Source organism: Tamandua tetradactyla, chromosome 16 (assembly GCF_023851605.1).
Source record: "Tamandua tetradactyla isolate mTamTet1 chromosome 16, mTamTet1.pri, whole genome shotgun sequence".
NCBI classification, from domain to species: domain Eukaryota; kingdom Metazoa; phylum Chordata; class Mammalia; order Pilosa; family Myrmecophagidae; genus Tamandua; species Tamandua tetradactyla.
Window position 1 is genome coordinate 39,534,446 of NC_135342.1, and position 17,106 is coordinate 39,551,551.

The 17,106-nt window shown below is 44.1% G+C and overlaps 1 long non-coding RNA gene across 1 annotated transcript; it reads left to right on the plus strand.

Annotated features, from left to right (window-relative positions):
* The first annotated feature begins 369 nt into the window (after positions 1–369).
* Positions 370–14,725, plus strand: LOC143660272 (uncharacterized). The gene is made up of 3 exons (XR_013163908.1): positions 370–482; positions 1,382–1,519; positions 14,632–14,725. It is a non-coding gene; the product is annotated as an uncharacterized LOC143660272 (long non-coding RNA).
* Positions 14,726–17,106: the final 2,381 nt, after the last annotated feature.

The window sequence follows — 17,106 nt, forward strand, 5'->3', positions numbered from 1 at the left end:
TCCTATATAGAAGGAGGTAAAACGAACTTACCTACATTCTGGAATGAGAATATAAAAATTTTCACTAATTGATTATGGTGATGAATGTACAACTATGTGATGATACTGTGAGCCACTGATTGCATACTTTGGATGAATTGTATGGTGTATGAATATATCTCAATAAAATTGTCTAAAAATATAGAATACATACAAAAAAAAACAGAGAGAGAGAGAACAGAAATGAAAAAAGGCTCTCCTTAGAGGTTGGTGAAGGCTACAGTTAATGGTGCTGTGGACTTGGGAATGTAAGATAGCTCACAACTCCCTGGGCACTCCAGTTATGGGACTTTGCTTCATGCTGATGATACAATAATAAAGAATGTCATATGCAAATGAAGCAAACAGTAATTGGGCACAGAGTAACACCAGAACCTCACCCTAAACCCTGCATTAGGGTGCTGTAGGGTGAGGTTTCGGAGATATTCCAGGAGGCACAAAGAGTAAGATCACCTTGGAAGGGTATGGGAGAAGGTTAGAAGGATATAGGGATTCCTGTGTTCAAGTGCTGATGATTTCTTCTGGTTTCATTACAACTAACATAAAGAAACCAAGTGTTCATGAATGCTGGTCCCTGCATTTGTCCCTACTGATGCGTGGAACCAGGCCAGGGGAACTAACATCAAGTACTATGCCAAATGGAGTGTCACAGGAAGTTAGTCCATGGCTCGATTGTTATTTGGTAGAGGATGTTGCACCAGAGAAAACAACAATTATAACTTACAATTATTGAGCAATTACTATGCAGCAAACCTTATTCTCAATACTTAGCACACACACTATAAGATGGGAGCTGTTATTATCCCTATTTTAGTGACGAGGTAGTCCAAGGTCTCCCAACTAACAAATGGCAGAGTCAGGATGGGAACCAGAGAGTCTGACCTCAGCGCCAGGCTCCTCACTACTCTATCACTCATTACGCATATTACAGTGCTAAGCATTTGCAGTATTTGAGCCAGAGTTGAGAATCTGATCAGCCAGGAAAAAATAAACAGACCTCTGGGCACCCGCTGTGAGCCCTGTGCTTACCAGCCAGCAATCCTCCTAGAATGCTCACAGGCACAGCTCCTGATTCACTAGGGCTCAGTAGCCCTGGGGAGTGACCTCAACCAAGTCATGTTTGGCCTTTAGAAATAAACAGCCATAGATAGATAGATGATAAGTAGATAGATAGATAGATAGATAGATAGATAGATAGATAGATAGATAGAGAGATAGATAGACCACCGTAAGGGTGCATCATGGAGCCCATGAGTGATTGAGGCTGCTGCCCAAGAGGCCAGACAGCACAGTGGTGCCAGTAAAGGAAAGTGCTGACTTCACCCTCATCTTCTGCCCACAGGAGGCCTCGGGATAGAGAGGGCTGCCGCAAAAATGTCTATCCCTAAAAACAGACGCAAGGATCAGCATGGCAAGGAGAGGCCAGTGGAGGGGGATTTCAGGGCAGCCACAATCAGATGGGTGACACGTTGGCATTCCTGTGAGTAATCAATGGGGATCAAAAGGGAAGCGACCCTGGGACACAAGTTAGGGAGGAAAGGTGGTGACTGAGAGCCAGGCTCTTTTGTAGTAAGCTGATTGCTTTTGTATTCATCATCAGGTAAAGTCTTTAGTCCTCCCAAAGCCTATAAACTGGCACAGCTATCAGTCCCAAATTACAGATGAGGAAACTGAGGCACATGAAAGCAGGCAAATACCTCAAGGTCACACAACCATTAAAGGGCAGAACCAGGAATCAAGTAGGGGTTGGCCTCACTCTACAAGTCATGCCTTCTGGAGAAGCTGAGCTAGATGACCTCTCAGGGACCCTCCACCTCGAGTATACATTCTAGGAAGTGATTGCAATTTCAGTATAATGATAACAACAGCAATAATACCAAGTCTATATTAAATACACACCATATATAACAAATAATATCAAATATACACTTTACAACAGTGCTATGAGGTAGTTGCAATTATTAGTATTTCTGTTTCATAGATGAAAACGAGTGCAGTAAACATTACAAATGTTCCTATATCTGGCTCTCCTCACTTCTTAATCCCAGAAGGAATTCCATACCCCCTTACGTTAGGCACAGCCACATGGCTGGTGTGACCAACAAAAGATGAGTGGAAGCAATGCCTCCTGTTCAGGCTCCTGAGAGCTGCCCTTGCTCTCTTCCCCTGCCATGACTAGCCCTGGAGCTTCATGCTGAGTTGGCCACAGCCCCCGTCAACCTGGGCCCCTGACTGATGACTTTATGAATGAGAGCCCCACACCTCACCACAGACCCACATTGTAGCATGAGTGTAAAAGAAACCTGGGTATTTCAAACTGAGATTTGGAGGTTGTTATCTAGTCTGAACTTACTGAGCCCCAAAAAATGTTAAGCAACTTGCTCAAATCCATGCAGGTATTAAGAAGTGGACTGGGATCTGGGCTTGCAGTGCAAATGGTTTTATCAATGTTTCACTTCCCAACCCTGCATTATTTGTCTAAAAGGAACAGGGATGGGAATAGCGACTGGAAGCAAGGGGAATACCAAGGAGAGCAGTGACTGGGAATACCAAGGACATGGTTTCTTTTTCTTTGAAATCTGGCTGCAGGCCAGGGTGAGAATTAGCAGGGGCAGTGAGTGAGGAGGTGGGTGGTTGCCATGGGGGTGCCTGCCCAGACCACTCAACAGGTGAGCAATGAAAACATAAACTTACCAGGTACGGACCAGAGATGGGAGCTGACCTTTAACCATGCAGTGGAACCTAAATGCCCACTCTCACTCACCAAAGCAGGAGCATAACTTCCTCACCTGCTGGTGAGAGGCCAGACACCACGTCAAGGATGGGCTGCTCTCCTGAGACAGGACGCATGGGGTGGCCATGGAGGGCTGGTGAGGACTGGAGACACAGGAAAAGCAGCCTTTCTCAAAAGATCAAAGCTGAAAGCACTTTCATGCCTGTTACCTTTGTCAGCATCAACCACGTGGTTTCTAAAGGAATGGCTGAAGGCCAGAGCTGGGCATCATCAGGATGCAAAGAAGCTTTGGAAGCATATGAAAGAGAAATGGTAAGACAGCATTAGGAGAAAAGACAAGGCTCAAGGGAAGGCTCCTGCTTCAGGAGGAAGCCATTTGTGGTCCAACCTTGGATGGGAGAGCATGAGTCCTTGGCATTATCTCACTCATGATCCTCACCGCCATCTCATGTCTATTTTGCCTCTGCCATTGACAAAGCCTTTTGAATTATTCTCTTAGTGACTCCTCCCAAGAGCTCAGTGACACCTACAGGCTGGACAGTGGAGGAACTCCACTTTTCAGATGAAGAGACAAACTCAGAGAGGTTCAGGGCTGGCCCAAGGCCACAGAGCTGGCTCACCAGAGTCACAGACAGGTCCAGCATTTGCTCTCACCCCACAACCCTGCCTCTCAGTCCAGCAGTCACTGTGTTCCTGACCCTCAAAAACACTGGGCAGAGGGAATAGGCAAGGAAATTCTCCAGCTGGACTGAGGCCAGGAACACCTGCCTCTGGCTCCTGCTGTCCCTATATTCAGCAGAAGCAGCTCTTTCATTCCTGAGTCAGACTTGAGGCTCAGAGTTCAAAGCCTGTGGGGGGAGGGAGCAGGGGCTTGGCAGCCACTGCAGGGAGGTTGCCCAGTCCTCCTGTGAGAACCAGGGGACAAGTGCCAGCCAGCCAGCCCCACCCCTCCTCTTCAGTGGTGCTGTCTGAAGCTCAAGTCCAACGAGTGTACACGATGGGAGGTAAAAAATTAAAGAAAGAATTGTCAGGAAGCTCCTGCAAATCACCCCTGGCTAGCCTGAGGGCCTCTATGAACAAAGCCTGAGGCGGAAAATACTTACATTATGTGATCCTTTAAAAGACAGGATGACACCCCCACCCCCACCTCAGAGCCCTGCAGAAATAGGAGAGTGGCAGATGGGGGAGCAGTCCTCAAACCCAGCCCTCCCCATCATCGCTGCCTCAGAGAGTCCCTCTCATATTCTCCAGAGCTTCCCCCTGCTCAGAAGCCAAAGCCCAAAGTCCGGGGTTCTCAAAATGTTCCTCTGGGACCCTAAAATGAGCAGATCATTTGGAAACATCAGTATTCTTTGGCCCTGAGCTAAGGGCCCACCGTTCAAGTGAACCACCGAAGCCAGGGGCCCCTCAAAGTGGGAAGCCAGGCTTCCCAGCACTCATGTCCTGCGGCCACCTAGGAGTCTTCTGCACTTTCCAGCTGATGGGACCCCCGTCCTGGGCTTGCTTTCTGGAAGCACTTACATTTGAAGTGCTGGATGTGCCTTGCTTCCCAAGTTGGTTTCAGTAATTTTGGAATGTTCCCGATTTCACAATGTGGGTGACCTCAGGAACTGTGGCCTGGGCACCTAGCAGGCACAAAATAAATACCCTGTGGATGGAAATGGACATCACCTGATACGTTGACCCAATTTATTATGTACCACTACAACTTTGTTTCTGGAAATCCAATCCTAAATTCCTGCACCCCCTAACTCATAGCTACATGTGACTAGAAAGCAAGCATTAGGTACTCAGATCCAGTCCCTCTGATGGGTGGGCAATCACTGCTCAAGGCTGGCTCTGTGCAACACCAGACCAGCTTCAGCCATCGCTCCTTCACAGATACAGTTTCTCTATTTTCTGGAAAAAACATGACCCTTCTTGGTCTTTATTTTTTTCTACTAAAAAATATACATGCATTTATATGTTTACTGATACATACCAGAAATATTTCCATTTGCTCCTTAATATTACCATAGAAACAAACAAAAACTGCACAAGCATAATGACGAATGGCCAACAACACTTAGGGTCAGTGACCGAGGGTCAAGTGGAGAGTGGTGGGGACTGCGGTGAAATGGCTGGTACATGTCTCATGAAAGTCACTCCTCATCTCTTGTTGTCATCCAGGATATAAGCCAGTGATGTCAGACCTTCCAGTTTTTTCATAAATCCAGATTTTATGTGAAATTTCCCTATTTTAAAATGTCAATCAATCATTGTTTTATTGGAAAAAAACTAGTGTGAGTCAACCATATGCATGCAAACAGAACCCATCTGCAGAGCAGATCTGGCCTCCACCAAATGTGAGTGTGTGCCTGCCACAACAAAATCATGGATCCTCCATGCCCCCATTAGCCTCTGTGATGCAGCTATTTAGTACCACACATCCTCGCTCGGGACCTGGGTGCTGCCTATGAAATTAAAGGGTGAAGTATTATTTCTGACACACGCTAAGTTTCCAGCAGTAAACACCAACACTTTGTCAAAATCCATGTAGTACTTCTCCATCCCTCCATCACTCTCCTTAATGACAAAAATAATTAACACATTCATATAAAAGCACAGAACGCAAGAGAGCTTTAATTTATCCATCTATTTCAGGGTCATCCCTGTTATCAATATATGACAAGTTAATGGGTCTTAATTAAAAAAGCAGCAGTAAAGCAATTTAGGAAACTGAGGGATTATTATGAGTCCTCACTGTGACAGCATGTTTTGTGCACCATAGAAGATAAGAGATTTGCTTTCCATGGTATCTCATATCCATCATCCTGAAACTACCTATTCTTGAGGGTAGAGAGACATCTTCTTGTCTTTGCAAAAAGTGCCTGGGCATGGTAGCTGCTCCAAAGGCTGGCAACAATGCAAATGGGCACTAGGAGAGGCTGTGAGAACCAAGCATAGGTATGAAGGTATTAGCAGGTCTGACTCCAGGCCAAGGTCAATAGAGAACTCGGTATCAGAGTCATTCTCAACCTCTTAATCCCACTCAAACCCAGGGAGTATCTAAAACTTGGGATTCTAGTTTAGAAGTATTTCTCCAATACAAGTCCTGTTTATCATTATAGTCTGGCCCTCACCACTTCTTTCTTTGGAGTGGTGCAGAGGCCCCTTAACAGGTGCAGTTTACCACCTGCCCATGGCCATTTGGAATACATAGCCTCTTTCCTAAAACACTTCTCAATTACTCCAATTTCCAAAGCAGAAATTTAAAAATGACTGCCTGACAAACATGTTTTCTTTAGCCCACTGAGTGGTTTTCAAAATTTTGAATTTATGTGAAATTGGGGGGGGGGGGTTAGATAAAAATATGCATTTCTTGCAAGGCTGGGCCCACATTCCCATGTGGCAACACAGAGATGGAGTCATTCCACGCGGGCAGCATGCGGGGCTCCCCCAGTGGCCCTAGTCCCCTCCAATCCCTGTCATCACCCACAAAGTCTGTGGGTCTTCCCTGCCGTGGCCTGCAGGCACTGAAATTTGAAAACCTGAGAGACCTGAGGTTGGACAGACTGACTGCAACACCTGAGGGCTCTAATAAAACTTTCAGATGTTTCCTGTGGAAAGGGAGTTGAATCTGAAGGCAAGAGCGGTTCGGCTTTCATGGGTGTATCTGGGGAGAAAGGCAAAGGTCGCAGGAAAAAGACATGGGCTCACCAATCTTTGTGCCCGGCGTTTTTGTCGCAAGATAAGAAATCGAGCCCTCCTACAAAAGAAAGAGTCTCAGAACTAGAAGCTCTTTAAACTTAACTCCGGCATTCAACTCAGGGTGGCCCCCTGGAAATCCACCAAAGCCAGGAAAGAGAGACAAGGAAGAAGATCGTGTCTTTCACTTTCCCTGCTGTGCTGCATTTTGAAACGTCTGTGCATGAATTCCTTTGAAATATCTCATTCAGAGAGTGGATTCGCAAACCAAGTTTCTACCTTATTCTTAAATACTTTTAGCCCAATTCCTGCTTTGTGATTCAGGGACACGTGTAATGGAAATCCGAGACCCAAGAGCCATTCAGTCCCCGATCAGTGGGAGATTCCATCCGTTTCCACCAGCTCTGACTTTATCAACCCCACTGCCCAGCTGGGCTGGCCTGGGAGACATGCAGATTTAATCTCCCAAACATGAGCCGTTGTATGCCTAGGGATCTGCAGGCCATCTGGCCCTGTGTATAGCTGTTTTTAGTTCCATGTAAAACAGAAGGAGAGTAAAACTGTGGCCCAAATAAAACTGAGCTGTGCAGGATAGTAGCTGAGAAATGCCTGGAGCTCCCCAAAGTGTTTCTCACATTCATTTGCCTCTTAGGACTTAGCTGTGCCAAGTAAGAGCCAGGAGTTATTATTATACAAAACAGTGGTGAACCTAGCCTGCTTCTGTGTGAGAAAAAGCCCTTTACACATGATTTCCTGTGGTCAGCCCAACTCCCATATCCTTTCACCCTTCCTGCCAGAATCCCTCAACTATCCCAAGAAGTACTAGAGCCAGTAGAAATAAAGATTTCCCGGAATCAAAAATCATTTCACACAATAGCAAAAAAAAAAAAAAAAAAAAAAAACCTAGGGTGGAAATCACTGCTACAAAAACTGCATTCTCTCAGCAGCTTTGATCTTGGCATATCAGTGGCCACAAACATTGTCTGTTTAAATTCAGATTTGGTTCAATTTTTGGATCAATAGTTTTCTTTCTTCAAATACTTTTGCACTCATGAGACATGTTCTGTGGAAATGGTTTAAACTTGTCTTTTAATATCGACAATAACCATCTTCAACATTTTCCTTTCCAGTCACTAATTTGATATCTTAACTGAAAGAAATGCCAATAATTTGAGGGCTTTCAGAATGAAGTGCCTTGAGCTCCTCCAGATAGCGAGGAAGCAGGAGTGTCACTGTTATTATTCTGCACTGATAGGAAACACTCCTGTACGGAAGGCCGGGAATCAGTCATTCCTGCCCAAACACAGATATAGCAGGTGTTGGTTATAATTGCTTCTAGACTTCCTGCCATGGTCAGTTGAAAGTCAAACCTGTAAATGCTGCCTGACTACAATAAAATTGGAGTGCGCAGACATTTTTGCATCATTGCCTGGTGAAAATATACTGACTAGGGTGGGATGAAATGGATGTGGATGCATCGAGGGATGTTGCTGGAATAGCAACGAACAATCTGTCAGTCTTAGCTTCCTATTCTTGCCTTCCTTTTTTTTTCTTCCAGGAAGAAAAGCAATGACAGATCTATGAGGAAACAGATGTGTCCATTTCTAGAAGCAGCTTTTATTTTCAATCGGTCAATAGGAGCTATTTTGTAACCTGGGCTCACTATTCCTGAGATCTAACATGGCACTTCGGTGTTGCAAAGTCCCCTTTAGCATCCAGACACAAATCTGTATTGCAGGGACACCTCTCAGCAACCAAATAGATTTCTGAACTCTGAGAGGTATTGTTGAGAATAAGTCTCAACTAGTCCTTTTTTTTTTCCCCCAGACCCAGGATGTAGCTCAAACTAGCACAGTCATTTCTCACATATCCTACCAAAGCCCCAAGGAGCCCCTGATGCAGAAGCAGAATGGCTGCCAAATTGCAACTGCAGTCTGATACCAGGTAGAAGATGGACACTAGTACTAAGCTAATATTTACTAAGGGCTCACAATGTGCCACCCACTGTCCTCAGTTGTTTGTTTATGATAATCCATTTATTCCCCTCAGCAACCCCATGAGTGGCCTCTATTCTTAGATGCATTTTCCAGATGAGAAATCTTTGACACCGAAATACATAGTAATTGGCACAAGCGAACACAGTCAGGAAGAGGAAAGGCAGAGATGTGAACACAACCATCTGGCAACAGAGCCCATGCTCTTGGTCCTGATGCTACCCTGCCTCAAGCCTCCAGGCAACACACAATAAAAGGTGGAAGCAGATCAGGTGTAAGGCAGTAGGGAGTTGTGGGGACTGTGGTAAATTGGCATGTACATGCTCTGACTTGAATAAGGCAACGTCTACTCATATCCAGAGTAGGGTACAGGCTTAGAGTAGCCAAAATTTGTTTTTTCAAGAGACACTGGAAATCTGGATGTCATGTGAAATCCACAACTTGTAAATGTCAGCAACTAATTCAAAATGCTCCAACCAATATGTGAGCCAGACCAAACCAAGCCCAGGTGGGCTAACCTGTGACCCCCTAGTTTATTGCTGTTATGGTGGCTTGAAAGCCTGGCTCTAGGGTATTTTCCAGAAGGGCCTCCACTACTCTGGGTACACCCAAGATCACATTTGCTGGGAAGTCCCAACACTGATAGAGCCCCTGAGGGGTGTCCCCATTTACACAACTTGCCATGTCGCACTGCACAGGGACTGGCACACAAGTGCTCTGCAGAGTGAGAGAAAGAGAAAAATGACCTCAGCTTAAGGAAAACTAATGCTTGGGATTTTAGTAAGTACGTAAATAGAAACAGGACTGTGGAGGTGACAGCCATGGTTTGGGAGTTGAAACACCTGGGCCTCTCAACCGGACACAAACTTATCTGTGACCTTGAGAGCACCCTCAAGTTCCTTCTCCACTGTGCAGTTGAGTCTGACAAAGCAGACCGGGGTAATTGTCCCCATTCAGAAAGGATTTTTAACTTTCCAAAGGACTCACTCCAGGGTTCCTTTAAATAGCAAGCCTCCCATGCATATGTGTGTATGTGTGTGTGTGTGTGTGTGTGTGTGTGTGTGTACCAGCTTGGCAGAGAGGCTCGGGAAAGGTCACAGAACTTAAACCCCAAGCCTCCATAGCCTTGGCATTCATCAAGTCAGCCCAGCAGAGCGAAATCACACTCTCTCCTCAGGACCGACTGCAGAGAGGAGTGAGACAAGGGACAGAAGGGCAGGTTTAGGCGCCAGAAAGGCTCACAGAGTAGAACCAGAAACACTGGCCACTGCCTTCTGAGAGAGCTACTCTGCGTCTTAATTCAGGCTGAGTGCATATTAAGCAAATGCCAAGGACATGACTTTGGGAGGACTAAAATCAGATGCATGCATTTGGGTTTTCTGCATCATCAAAGTCCACCTGTTCAAAGCCCACCCTCAGACCCTCCAACCTTCTGTAGTTCAGAATATCTTCTCTGACCAACCTGGTTCAGAGAGGCCTCCCTCTTCCAGATGCCCTCAGGCACTCAGGATTCACCCCTCATTTCAGAACATTCTTCTCTTCAGGTTGGATCCTGCTTTTCAAACATTTGCCTGGAGAGCAGCCACAGCAGGTAAATTATGTGTGTAAATCAGAAGAGAAAAGAGAAGTGGCCTCTCTCTATTATCTTTGGGTTGTCCCCCTGTTCAGACCCTGGGGCCTGCACAAGGTCTGGTCCCCAAAAGCTATACAAGGAATTTGGCATGGACATGCTCCCAGGAGAGCCAGGAGGGAGGGAGAAGACAGAGAAGGCAGAAGCCAAATATCCTAGTTTGCAAGTTGCCAGAATGCGATATACCAGAAACAGAATGGCTTTTAAAAAGGGGAATTTATTAAGTTGCTAGTTTACAGTTCTAAGGCCATGGAAATACCCAAATTAAAGCAAAGCTATAAAAATGTCCAATCTAACACATCAAGAGACAATACCTTGGTTCAAGAAGGCCGATGAGATTCAGGGTTTCTCTCTCAACTAAAGGCAAATGGCAAGCATGGTGATATCTGCTAGCTTCTTTCCAGGCTTCTCGTTTCATGAAGCTCCACTGGAGGCATTTTCCTTCATCTCCAAAGGTCTCTGGCTGCGTGGGCTCTCATGACTCTTATGGCCCTGAAGCTTTTTCCAAAATGTTTCTTCTTTGAAAGGATTCCAATAAACTAATCAAGATCTACCTGGAATGGGTGGAGTCATATCTCCCTTTAATCAAAGGTTAATACCCACAATCAGGCATGTCACATGAGAAAATCAAATCAAGTTTCCACCCGATAGTGCTGAATAGAGATTAAAAGAAAAGGCTGCCTCCACAGGATGAATCAGGATTAAAACACAACTTTTTTAGGGAACATAATCCTTTCAAGCTGGCACACCAAGTAAGAATGCAATTTCAGGACAAGTTACATTTTACCCTCTGCCCAGTGCCAGCCATGAAAGGTAACTCTGGAGTGTCCTGCCTTGTAATAAAGGGTCTGGGCTTCCTGCTCCAACCCATGTCAGGCCCTGGCAATGGGCCAGGGTGGAGAGACACGAGCACCCAGGAACACCACTCTCAGCACTCTGCACCTGTGGGTGAACACCAAAGCAGGGCACCAAGAAAAACATGCCCATCAAAGCCAAAGAATGTGTATGCTGAGGAAGGGGCACTCAGACAGGTAAAAGGATCCAAATGGGTCTGGGCATGGCACCCATCGCTACAGGGCATTGTCACAGGACTGTCCCCTGCCTACTGCTCTAGATGCCCAAGGCAGTCAAAAACCAGGACTTGTATTTTCTTTGTGACTCCAGTAGGTACTAAAGAAGCAGGAATAGAGCGGAGAGGCACTTTATAGCACTCACTGTATGCCAAGCATCATTCTAAGTGTTTTACAATGCCTCCGTTTCCTCACAAGTAATGAAGTAAAATGATGCTAACAATAATACCTCTCCCATAGGCTTGGAGGGAGATTAGAGAGTCCCCCTAAGGTTACGTAGCTCACCAGCGAGGACTTGAACCCAGGCACTGTGGCTCCCAAATCCACACCTGTTCTTAGTTTGCTAATGCTACCGGAATGCAATTATACCAGAAATGGGGTGGCTTTTATAAAGGGATTTATTAAGTTACAAGTTTACAGTTCTGAACCTTTAAAAATGTCCAAACCGAGGCATCCAGAGAAAGATACCTTGGGTTCAACAAGAAAGGCCGAATAGCATCCAGGATTTCTCTGTCAGCTGGTAAGGCACGTGGCCGGAATCTGCTGGTCCTTGCTCCCAGTTCAGAGCTTTGGGCTTCTGATCCCAGTGGCTTCCTCTCTAAGTGTCTGTGGATCCTCCCTTGGCTTCTCCAGGACAAAACTCTGGGTCTGGCTTGCTGAGCATCTCATGGGAAGGCACATGGCAATATCTGCTGAGCTCTTCTCCAGCTTCTGGTTTCAAATGGCTCTTGCAGATCCTATAGGTCCTTCTGGTGTTTTCCTCCACATCTCCTAATGTCTGCCTCTAAGCTTTCTCCATCAACACTCGAAATATCTCCACGTGTCTGCATCTATGTCTCTGTGAGCTCTCTTAAAGACTCCAGTAAATCATTTAAGACCCGCTTTAAATGAGCAAAGTCATATCTCCATCTAATCAAAAGGTTACACCCACATTTGGGTGTGTCACATCTCCATGGAAACAACCTAATCAGAAGGTCCCTCCTTACAATATTGCATCAGGATTAAAGGACATGGCTTTTTTGGGGTGCACAACAGTTTCAACCCAGCACAGCATCTTTAATCCCACCATCATTAAAATTAATAGAACCAGAGAGATCCAGGTTCAAATTCCAGTTAAAATCAACAAACATTTGCATCATCTCTGAGCCTTCGCTTTCTTATCTTTAAAAGGGAGAAAAAAAAAAAACACTGACACCTTTGTCACAGAAGGTCTGCATAAGAAATGCTCAGCAGGTATGAAGAATGTGTCAGGTTTTCAGTGGACCCCAGCTGTCATTATAAATGACTCGGTGACTGCTTGGTCATCTTTGCTACAGTAACTAGCCTGCCCCCAGTCACTCCCTGAGGCAGATATGTGAAGTACAGAAAAAATTAAAATCCAGATCACCTAGTGCATTAATATGACATTATTCAGCCTAGCGTTTAATCCCCCCAGGGGACACTGGGTACGGCCTGGAGACATTGACCACCTGGGAGGAGATGCTACTGGCATCTAGTGGGGAGAGGTCAGGGATGCTTTGAAACATCCTGCACTGCTCAGAACAGCCCTTCACAGCAAGTTATTAGCCCAAAATATCAGTGATGCTGTGCCTGAAAAACTATTTTCTAGTTCAATCTCTGACATTTACATATGCAGTGAAGTGACTTGCTCTGGGTTGCCCAGTCTAATTGCAAGCCCAGGGCTCCATACAAAACTCTCTTGATATCTACAGACTTGGGCAGCAATCCTTGCTTGAAGCCCTCATGAGTTCATGTGAGAATCAAGTACGACATGAAATGTAAAAGCCCTTTAAAAACTGTGGCATGCTACTCAGGCTCCTTTAATATATGTAAATAAATCTTGAATGAGGTCAGTAATTTGCCAACAACTATATCTGAAACTTCAGATGGCAACACCTCTGTACAACCTAAAAAAGCTCTCCTACACGGCATGAGCCACACTGGAAAATGTCATGCCTGGCTTATCCCACTGCTCCAGCTAATCCCCAGGTGATTAATAACGTGCCTGCCCATGTTTTCCCTCCCAGCTGACAGGTGCTAGGCTGTAAATTCATCCACATCACATTATTTATGCCTGCGGAGTAATAGAGTTTAGCACACAATAAAAGCCACGCATGTCTCACTCCAGTTACTACGAAGCAAATGAGATTCCCCAATCTGATTTTCACCACTTCCTGCTATCCCAAGGGCACCCGAGGTTACACTTTACTTTGCCTCAAGTCACTGCACATTGCATTCCAATGGTGCAGTACAGTGTGAAGTTGTGGGTTTTGGATAAACACTCCTTACGTTGCCATCCTCCAGGCAGGTCCAGCCAGGCCCCCACAGTGAGACCATCAACACACACCTCTCCAGTGCATCCAAAAGAGAAAAGACCATCTTCACACCACCCCTCCCACACACACTGCGGAACGACTAGCAACGAGATGATTTGAGAAGCTTCGTGTCAAGTGTTGATCTCCACTTAGCTGCCTCCTCACAGTGACAAGGCAGCTGCAACTGACAAGGAAGGAGCCCCATCCTTATACCCCAACCCCCAAGTTCTCTAGGAAAGCAAAGCTGTCTGGCACCTAGCCAGAAGCCTTTCCTCTTGTTGTAATTACTGACATGCCTGCTAGTCCACTATCCACCTCAATCACCTTACCTAAATATGGGAGAAAACTTTATCTTATTTGCTGCCCTACTCCCACATCAGCCCAGGACTACCTGACCAGGTAGCTCATTACACCTGCAGCAGCCTTCAGACTGAACTAAAAGAAGATGGCCCCTGCTTCTGGCAGGTGCTGCACAATACCCTCTTGTGTGCCCATGTGTGAGCACATGCGTGTGCACACTCATATACACACAGAGCAGGCCTCCAGCACATTTTTGCCTTCAGTATTACAACTTAAGTGTGAAGTAAGATGAAAGATGGGTGGAGCTGGGGCATCTTTTATTTCCTTATTTTCCCATAACCACTATCCATAAGCCATTCTATAGTCTTCTTTCTTTCCAAAATAATATTTTTTTTAAAAAAGCAGCTGTTGTGTATTGAATGCTTTCATATCCAAAGCACAGTTCTGAGTACATATAAATCTCCAAATAGCACCTCTCTAAAAAGGCTCTCAAATCACCCCCCCTTATAGTCAGCAAGTGGAGACTCTATGAAGTTAAGCTTTTGGCCAAGATAACGCAGTTAGAGAGAGGGAGACTGCATTTGAGCTCAGGCCAGTCGAACTCCAGAACTCACACTCTTCACCATCACACTGTTTTTTGTTTTTTGCTTTTTTATATATAAGTCTGACACTAATAGCAGGGCATAAAAAAAGTTAAAACACATGAAACTCATAGTTCTAGCTCTGGTTTACTTCCAAAAGGAATCATTTGGCTCTGTATAGGTATAAAACCTATATTAATGATAGAGATATAGAGTTAAGCCAAATGTGAAAATTTAAATCAAATATGAAATCTAATTTTTTATTTTTTATTTTTTCATAGGTACCATTGGCTGAAATCAGACTCCCTTAGGAGCCTCTTCATTGGAATAAAGGCGACAGGGCCACATCTGCAAAGGGCAGATGTATTATATTCAGTTCCCAGTGGTCAAGTCAATCAGTGTCTCTGTTCCTCAGTAGAGAGGGGTACCAAAGAAAATTAATTAGACATGAAAAAAAAAGTTGATTTTGGGAAAGATTCTGGTAAAAGGCCTTTGGTTGAAACGTGTGTGCACACAGCCTCTCCAAGATGGCAGGTCATTCCAGTACCGTGGACATTATGGGTTCTATGGAACCATGATACTGTGATAGCCTTGGACTTGGTGGCAGGAGAAGCAAAGAGCCCAGGTCCTATCACTACAGATCCACTCTTTATAGGACATAAGGAGTGACCTCCAGTTCCCCAGGCAATCCTGGCTGCCTGGCTGCATAGCAACCTTCAGCAAGGTGGACAAGCTAACTCAAGGCAAGTGGGCACAGGGAATCTGTCACTTAAAGGAACACATGGTAGACTACTGTTTCCTTGAATTAGTCACTTGAATTATCCTTAGAAATCATTAACTGGTTATTTTGCCTTAATGTGCTGGTTCACCCATCATTCTGTAAAGAGCAATACTTTCTTTAAAATAGGGCAGCTATTTACTACAGCACAAAGAGGAATTTGGACTCCATCAGCTACTCACAGCACCCTATGATGAGATTATTAGTCAGAATAGCCTAGGCTACTCTGTAGGAACCATTTAACCCTGAAAACTAAGCGACTTCAAATCTGAAGGTTTATTTCCTGCTCATACAGATTCTGATGCTGGCTAACTACAGCGCAACTCTCCTCCGTGCAACGACTCAGTGATCCAGGCTACTTCACATTTGTGGCGCCACCACATCAAAATCTGGCTTCCAGATTACCACAGCAGAGGAGGAAAAAAACTGGGGCTAGGGATTAGTTCTTAGTTCGGCATTTCTGCTTATAGCCCACTGGTCAGAACTAGTCACGCAGCCCCACCTAGCTGTGAGTGGACTGGGAAAGGTGAGGGAGCACACTGATATTCAATGATAGGAAATATCTCAGTCACGTGTATACTACTGAAAATATCCCTTCCCACTAACCCAAAACTTAAATTCAGAAACTAGTGCTGATTTCTAGAGAATATCTTTATATGATACTTAATTTGGTACGCTATAATTTAATGAAACTGGGCTTCTCCCAATCATATTACATCACTTCCTACTCCAATTTTTGAATTTAAGATAAGAAACATATTCAGCTCCATTTCCAAAGGAATGAGAACATTAAATCCTTTTAGATACTATTACTTAAAAAAAAAAAGGCAAAAAAGTATCTGTCCAATTATTTTAAGTAGGGAAAATTTACCAGAGTTTACTGCCTAGTGTTTATTGGCTTTTTTTTTCTTCTTTTTTTTTTTTTTTTTTTGCATTGGTGACTCATTTTGTGCTTATCGTAATTTCAGAATAAATATTTTTCAAAGCCTCAAGGCATTCATTGTATAATGATCATTTGAAAGATTTCTTGGTTATGGGGCTCTCAAAAGAATAAAAAGGCTATCCACAGCACCAGTTATTTCTATATTGAAAAGATCAAATTGCTCATTAAATGGTACAAGTCAATTTCTTTCATCATCCTAACTGCCCATTTTAGCAAAGATTCAATCTCTGAATTAAGCAAATGCCTACACATTTCAAAGTCAATAACTACATTCTATTTCCTTTAACATGAAAATCTTAGACATGTAAAATAAGTTGTCAGCCTCTTACTGTGCCTTTTCCTGAGAAGACTAGATAGTGTGTGTTGCTTATTTTAAATTTTTGGTTTTCTTAAGGCAACATTTGTGTATTTTAGCTAATGTCATTCTGGCCATGACATGTACATGAGCACATGCATGAAAGCCAGATATTCTTAAAAATTTTTGTCTTTAAAAGGATGGTGAGTCCATTTAGCAATAAAATATAAGGGATTCATACTTCTGTTTATTTGGTGTAATTTCCCTAAGGAGAATTGTTTCTTTTTGTAATAAAACCAAAAGTTTTATTTGCTCAATGTAATGAGCAATGCCCAGTCTATGAGGGTTTGTATCCAATCTCAGTATGAAAAAGGCCAGGGACTTTCCTTCTATTTCTTCTTTTCAACCAAACCCTTAGAGGCTAGAGGTCAGAAGGAAGGGATAGAGTAGGAGGACGAGGATGGAAGAGGTGACCTTGCAGATTATTTCAAATTCTATACTGAATGCAAAAAGTAATCAGAATGAGATAACTGGAGATTCAATTCTTTAGAGAGAGATTCAAATTCATTTGTCCCTTACAGGAGCCAAAGAAAAAAGTCATTATTAATTTAGGCAATTAGAGAACTTTGAAAGCAATATCCAGTACATTTTTTTAAAAACCTATCCCAAGAGAGTAGCCCACAGCCTGGAAAAACTTAATTTTTATAGCATTTAGAATGAAGAAAGGTCATATCTTAGAT